The sequence below is a fragment of the Mandrillus leucophaeus genome, unplaced genomic scaffold (assembly GCF_000951045.1).
Source record: "Mandrillus leucophaeus isolate KB7577 unplaced genomic scaffold, Mleu.le_1.0 Scaffold136, whole genome shotgun sequence".
NCBI lineage: Eukaryota > Metazoa > Chordata > Mammalia > Primates > Cercopithecidae > Mandrillus > Mandrillus leucophaeus.
Window position 1 is genome coordinate 329221 of NW_012101321.1, and position 7793 is coordinate 337013.

General features: G+C 37.2%; 1 protein-coding gene across 6 annotated transcripts in view; it reads right to left on the bottom strand.

The window, feature by feature from the left end:
- ARFIP1 (ADP-ribosylation factor interacting protein 1) overlaps positions 1 to 7793 on the bottom strand; it is a 145209-nt gene that overhangs the window by 132349 nt on the left and 5067 nt on the right. For 2 of the 6 annotated variants that reach the window (XM_011973223.1, XM_011973220.1), the window contains exon 2: positions 1853 to 1964. The exons of the other annotated variants lie outside the window; for them this stretch is intronic. The gene's annotated coding sequence lies outside the window, so the exon portion shown is untranslated. The remainder of the gene's footprint in view (positions 1 to 1852; positions 1965 to 7793) is intronic. 6 annotated transcript variants of the gene reach the window in all.

Genomic DNA, 7793 nt, shown 5'->3' on the forward strand with positions numbered 1-7793 from the left:
AAATGAGCCAGAGGTATTTGCTAACAAAAGAGTGTAAGAACCAAAGACCTACAAAGTGAATTATTAATTAGAATTTGTCACCTCAAGTTTAAAATCCATCCAACTCTTTGTAGTTGCTTTGATTTTACTATAAAAATCATATTTTTATATGTACATACTGAATAGACCAAATCTATACAGAGGGAAACCTTATAAGATCCTTTCCCAAATTTTAGTGAGGGAGAGTTTTATATTCTACCACTCTTAAATGCATTTAAGGTCTTCTTAGCCCCCAGGAAATAGAGGGCAGGAGGTATTAGATTTGCCAGGATCCCTAAAACCCCTTCAGAGTCTCCATGACAACACTGAGTTTAAAGATTCAGAAGTCTAATGATAAAGGATTTATGGCAGGAGTGTTGTTGAACACAAATCATAATGTGAGCTTTTCAAATTCAGTTACTCATATAACAGGTGGTCTGAAGTGGTATGCCCAAGACACAGGAGGGCAGATATAACCACAGCAGACAAGATAAACATGGCACATTACACTGGAATACGAATTTACATTCTTTTTCACTAAAATACATACGATGGAATCCAAAGCAAAATTCACTTGAATAAAACAACACACATAAGTCTTCAAAGAAATTTACTGAATTTTTATGATAAAATACGAGTCTTCAAAGAAATGTCTGAAGAGTTATTACTCTTTCTAAAGGTACTTTAGTAAAAAAAAAAAAAAATTTGAAAAGTACTATGAATAATGATATACAGCATCAAGAACTTCTGACTGGTGAGTCAAGGACAATAAAAGAGGTAAATAGAAAACTGAGAGCAAAAACTAGCAAAACTTGGGCTTGCTTTGAAGTGATTTTGCTTAGTTTCTTTAGACTTGATATTCCAGATATCAGTTATTATTCTAAAGATTTTTTTAAGTGGCTCTATTTCTTTCACTTTTGATGAAATCTACTGGAATATGCCCATCTTTTCTCATTCACAGATAAATAGGAAGAGAATGGTAAGATCAGTTTTTTCTTTACCATGAGAATATGTTTATTTTGCAAGTTATTTTTAATTCTTTAGCCACAATTTCCACACATTTTTATATTACCACAACTTTTAAAAATACTTTCTAAACATCAGATACAGAACTTGTTCGAGGTTAAAAAGGAAAAACATATTCTTTCTGTTGAATAATATCACATTATATTTAACCTAAAGACTATCAACCTTTTGAATAGCAAGAATGGAAGCAGCTGGAGGTCATACTTAGTTGTAGGTCCCAAAACAGGCCTGAGGTCCTAGAGGAAAATATCTTTTATAAACCACAACAAAATTCTCACCTCAAAATAAAGTACTACGAAATTTGCACAATTATATCTATATTCACATCTTTACAATATCCAGAAACCTACTGGATTTTTAGAAATTACAATGAAAACAGGTTTATATTCAGAAAACAGAGTTTATACCAAGATGACACTGCTTGAAACCTGGAAAAGACTTGTTTTGATTTCATAACTGAATATTAATTTTCAAGTTGAACTGACTTGTTTACAATAAAAAATTGAGTTACAATACATGACTCCATTTTAAAACTATATGTTCAGAGTTGAAAATATCCAGTGGACAAAACTGATGAACATTATCTCAAGCCAAGTAGTCAAGGTTAATATCAATGGTACTGTCACATTAATAGTTTGTATTCTTGGCTGGGTACAGTGGCTCACACCTGTAATCCCAACACTTTGGGAGGCTGAAGTGCGTGGATCACCTGAGGTCGGGAGGTTCAAGACCAGCCTGGCTAACACGGTGAAACCTCTCTCTACTAAAAATACAAAAATTAGCCGGGCATGGTGGCATGTGCCTGTACTCCCAGCGACTCGGGAGGCTGAGACAGGAGAATCACTTGAACCCGGGAGGCAGAGGTTGCAGTGAACCGAGATTGCGTTACTGCACTCCAGCCTGGGCAACAGAGTGAGACTCTACCTCAAAAAAACAAACAAACAAACAAAAAGGCTGTATTATTGATATGATGCGATGGGAATGGCACTTTATTTCCGTGATCTTCCTCCTAGAAACATATCACCCAGTCAAATTATGAGAAAAACAGCAGACAAGTCCCAACTGAGGGACAGTCTACAAAATACCTGACCAGGCAGTAATCTTCAAAACTATCAACTTGTCATGAAAAACAAGGAAATCTGAGAAACTGTCAAAACGAGAGGATACGTGACCACTAAAGGTAATATGCTATCCTGGATGGGATCCTTGAACAGAAAAAAAAAAAAAAAAAAGACACTGGGGAAAAGTGAGGCAATCTGAATAAAACATGGACTTTAATAATTATGTGTCAATATTGGTTCATTGTGACAAATGTACTATGCTAATGTAGTATGTTTTTGTTTTTGAGATAGAGTCTCACTCTGTCATCCAGGATGGAGTACCATGGCATGATCTCTGCTCACTGCAACCTCCGCCTCCTGGGCTCAAGTGATCCTCTCACCTCAGCCTCCCAAGTAGTTGAGACCACAGATGAGCACCACCATGCCTGGCTAATTTTTTGTATTTTTGGTAGAGACAGGGTTTCACCATGTTGCCCAGGCTGGTGTTCAACTCCTGAGCTCAAGCAATCCACCCACCTTGACCTCCCAAAGTGCTAGGATTACCAGCATGAGCCACCACACACAGCCTAATACCTTATAATAGGTGAAAGTGGGTATGGGAAGCTCTATTCTATCTTCACAGTAATTCTGTAAAACTAAAACCATCCAAAAATAAAAGGGTCTATTACAAAATAATCTAAGAATACTGTGCTATATTTTATATAACTACTAATAACACTTTTTTTTTTTGGAGACGGAGTCTTGCTGTGTCACCCAGGCTGGAGTGCAGAGGCATGATCTCGGCTCACTGCAACCTCTGCCTCCCGGGTTCAAATGATCTTCTACCTCAAACTCCCAAGTAGCTGGGATTACAGGAGCAGGCCACCACACCCAGCTAATCTGTATATGTATATTTTTTAGTAGAGATAGGGTTTCACCATGTTGGTCAGGCTGGTCTTGAACTCCCAACCTCAAGTGATTCACTCACCTCAGCCACCCAAAGTGCTGGGATTACAGGCGTGAACCACTGTGCCCGGCCTAATAATTTATTTCCATACACTTGAAAGAAATAGTCTAAATGAAAAATTAATTACAGGTTGATTATCCCTTTTCCAAAGTAGAAGTGTTTTGGATTTCAGATTTTTTTGGCATTTGGAATATTTGCATATGCATAATGAGGTATCTCCAGGAAGGGATCTGAGTGTAAACACAAAATTCATTTATGTTTCATATACACCTTATACACATAGCCTGAAGGTAATTTTATATAATACTTTTAATAACTTTTTGCATGAAACAAAGTTTGTATACACTGTACCATCCAAAAGCAAAGGTGTCACTATCTCAGTCACTCATGTGGACAGTCTGTGGTTGTTTGACATCACCATCATTCCTGTCTCTGAATTTATATGCTACTAATAACCAATCATTTCTTATACATACACATGGCATTGTATTGCCCTTTGTGGGCATGCTTGCGTAGGTGTATCTGGGTGTATGAGGAAAAGATATATGGAGCTGAAGGGGGCAGGCAGGTCTTTTTTCTCTTGGGGAAACTGTTGTACACCTGCATTCTGACTTTGATTCATCACATAAAGTTGGGTGTGGAATTATGTACTTGTAGCATCATGTTGGGCTCAAAAAAAGTTTTGAATTTTGTAGCATTTTGGATTTCAAGATTTTGGATTTCAAGATTTTGGATTAGGAATGCTCAAACTGTATTACTATTTTAACACTATTTTGATAAAAATTCACATTCAAATTCTTGTATTACAAAACTCGATGAACTGAAATCCTTAATACCATTAACTTGGAAATTTAATGAGTCAAATTTACGTGTCAGGCACTGAGCTAGGTCCTACGGATTCAACAATGAGCCAAAAAAGAAAATAAGAAATAGACCTTACCTTCATGAAGTTTATAGGCCACTGAACAGAAAGACAATCTTACAGTCACATGAATAAATGTAAATTGCAAAGTGTGGGAAATGTATGATGCTATTACCTTAATGTGGGAGGTTAGCATATTCTCTAAGGATGCAAAACTTCGGCTGAGGTATGAGGGATGACTAGGCACTACCAAGTGAAATGAAATGAAAGTAAAGAAAGAATGGTCCAGACAGAGAGAAAAGCATGTACAACAGCCTTGCAAAAAAGGCAGGGAGCAAGGTACATACAAAGGACTAAAGAAGGCCAGCATGGTTGAACTGGAAACTTATGCATAACATGGTACAAGATGAGTTTGGAGAGCTAAACATTGTTAAGCAGTTTTATTTTGATACTAGAAGCAATGGAAAGCCATAAAAGCACTGGGGGAGGAAGAAGGAGAGTGACAATCAAATGTGTGTTTCAAAATAAATCACTGTGCCTTCAGGATGGGTAATGAATTAGAGAGGGGCCAAAGCAGAAGTGGATAGATAAGAATGGAGGCTACTGTAAAAGTTTCAGGCAAGATGAAATGGCAGTAGTGGAAACAGGAAGAAATAGAAAAATTCAAGAGTCACGTAGAAAGTAAGATTTTAAAAACTTGTTGATCATTGGATCTATCAGGGAGAGGGAATTAAGGATCACTTCTAGTTTTCTGGATTTTACAATGAAAAGATAATTGTGTCACTCACTGAAAAAACGAACAAAGAAAGAACCAACGTTGTACAGTTTTGTAGGGAGGGAAGGAGAAATCAGTTTTATTTTAGACATACTGGATTTGAGATACCTTTAAGATATTCAAGAGAGGATGTCAACAAGACAACAAGACATACAGATCTACAGCTCAAAGGAGACAGAAAACACTCATGCCCTTAATGAAGCTGACATCTTTATCCTAGAAAAGCAGCTAACTATAATCCCCAAACATCCAAGAAAAACATTAAACTTAGACTTTGACCATCTGGATTTAGTTAAAACAAAAAGCTGAGAGAGAACATGGCAATAACATTTCATCAGCTGAAACAAAAACTGCTAGGCACCATGGGTAACAGATTTTTAAACTCATGGCTCAACAACATGAGAATTATGTATCATATCATACCATGTCGCATTTTAAAGTTTTATCAGGGCTGGCCAATGTTGTTGGAAATGTTCTGAATTTGCACTGTCCAATAAAGTAGCCACTAGCCACATACGATAATGACACTAAAATATGGCTGGTACAACTGAGGAATTGAATCTTTTATTTGTATTTAATTTCAACTAACTTAAATAGCCACATGTGGCTAGTGCCCCTGGCATTAGACAGTGCAGGTTTATAGCTTCCTCATATATTTCATCTGATTCCCCAATACCTACTTTTCAAATTAACTGGGAGAGAGGTGCAGTGGGTCGAGAGATTAGAGGAATAGAAAAAACATCCTTTCCATTTTCTGCTTATTACTCGAATCTTTATTCCAAGAATTCATAATACTTAGGCTAGATGCATTGGCTCACACCTGTTATCCCAGCACTTTGGGAGGCCAAGGCGGAAAGATCGCTTGAGCCCAGGAGTTCAAGACCAGCCTGGACAATATTTAGCACTGAAATAAAACAGATAAGGTCCTGGCCATTTTAGAGATTACAGATCACAGGTTTATATCCAGGGTCTCTTTCCACTGGGGGTGTAAATTCTTGATCCATCCCTTTGTAGGTGTGTGTGTGACCCTGGACAAAGCACTTTACCTAAATCTCAATTTCTTTATTTCTAACATGGTGATGTTATCTGCTCTACCTATTTGGAACGGCCGGAGTAAAAATAAAATGAGGATATATGTGAAAGTGCTTTGTAAATTATTACATGCTAAACAAACAGAAGGTATTAAACAAAGTAACATATTCCTTTTCTCTAGGGCAAAGATTTCCAACCAGTGTGCCAAGAATGGATTACAGATGTGCTGAAATTGTGACCCACTCCCTCGCGCCACAGCTTCCAGGGAACCAGGGAGGGCCTGGCTCTAGTCTGCCGTACAATTATAATCATTTTTTATGTGTGCCATGATGACTATCTCAGGCTAGCAGAAACTGGAGTTGGTGAACTGACTCCCTCCTCTGGATGATTTAGGGCTTACCACTAACTCTGCTGCTTTTATGATCCTGTTCCAAAGGCAGTATGCCACTGTTCCCCAGGGACCAATGAGGCTAAAGGTTGAAAATCAAGGAGCTGTTAGTCCAATGCTATCACAGATATACAAAAATAAAATATAAATTCTTATCTTAGGTGAGAACATGGCAAAGACACTGCCATATTTTCACAAAAGATTTGAGCAATTGCCTGTTTTGCAACTACCTTCAGATCCCCAAATCTTTGTCTTTCAAGAGAGGATGTGATTTTTTTCCAAATACCCAAAGTTATTCAGATTCTAGTGACTGAGGTCATGAAGTGATGATGCCAGGCAAGAACTTTTCATTTTTGTATGTCTCAGTCTGAACTGACAGTAATACTAGAAGATTTCAAAGCAGATTGCCTACTCTGAAGAACAGCATTAACTTAAGTATGTTCATTAAGGGGAAAAAGTGTATTTCATAAAGAGACTTTATATTCCTTTTTCAGGAACAACTAAAGGTTTAAGCAACACCTGCCTATGCTCATCCTAAGACACAGGCTTAGAAGGAATGGAGGAGAATGGAATGAGAGGTGGGAGAAAGGAGAACAGGAATAAAGGAAAGAGAAAAAGAAAATAAATACTTTTGTCTCATAAAGAATATCTGTTAATGTGCAAGAGCCATTCGGTGGCCTCCATGACTGCCAAAAGCTAGTCGAGATCAAGGAAAACAAAATTATTTTCAGACCAATAGTCTTTTTCATACATCCAGAAGTAGTGCCACATATCTGACTGTTAGTTTGTCATGGTCCTAAGTCACCAACTTCCATATTAAGTGGAACAACTCACTTTCCATTCTGTACAAATATTTTAGTTTTTCATCCATAGCCATATTAAAGTTTCCTGTTTAATTTACTCCTTCTTCCATTCTGAATTGATTCTTTCCTCCATCATAAATTTATTATTCTAAAATTTATTTATACTTCCAGACTCTTACAATGCCCAGTTTATTACTTATAATCTTCGTTTTCACATTTTCCACTCCTCATATACACACACACCATCTGTTTATTATTTGAATCTTCATTTCAAGAATTTATACTTACAATTCTTTATTTCAAGTAGGTGTGGGTGTTCTGACACCCACACCGAGACTTATATCCATCCCCATAGGAAACCCCTACCAACTGCCTCCTCCAAATTCACTTATTTTTGTCAAACTTCTCAGTATGATATTCAACCAGATGTTCATCCACTGAAGATTAAGAAAGGAAACGACCTTTTCTTAACACCTGATAGAAGATCTGGTGATATATCTCCAACTCATTTCAAAAAGGACATAATGGACACATGGTAGAAGTTGTCTACAGTAGTAGTCTGGAGTCAGACAACCTAGGTTCAAATCCTGGCTCCACCAGTGCAATTCTGAGCAGACTACTTTAGCTTCAGTTAATCATTCAGCTTTATTTTCTTCACCTATAGAAAGAGGACTTTAGCCACTTTATAAAGTTATCAGATGAGATCATAATGTAAAGCACTTAGCTTAATGCACATAAGCAAATAAATGTAATTGTTACAGTATTAGATATAAACTATCTGCCGAATCTGTCATTACCTTAAAAGGAAACTAATTTAGCATAAGCTAGTCTGTTGTTGTTGTTGTTTTTGAGGCGGAGTCTCACTCTGTTGCCTAGGCTGGC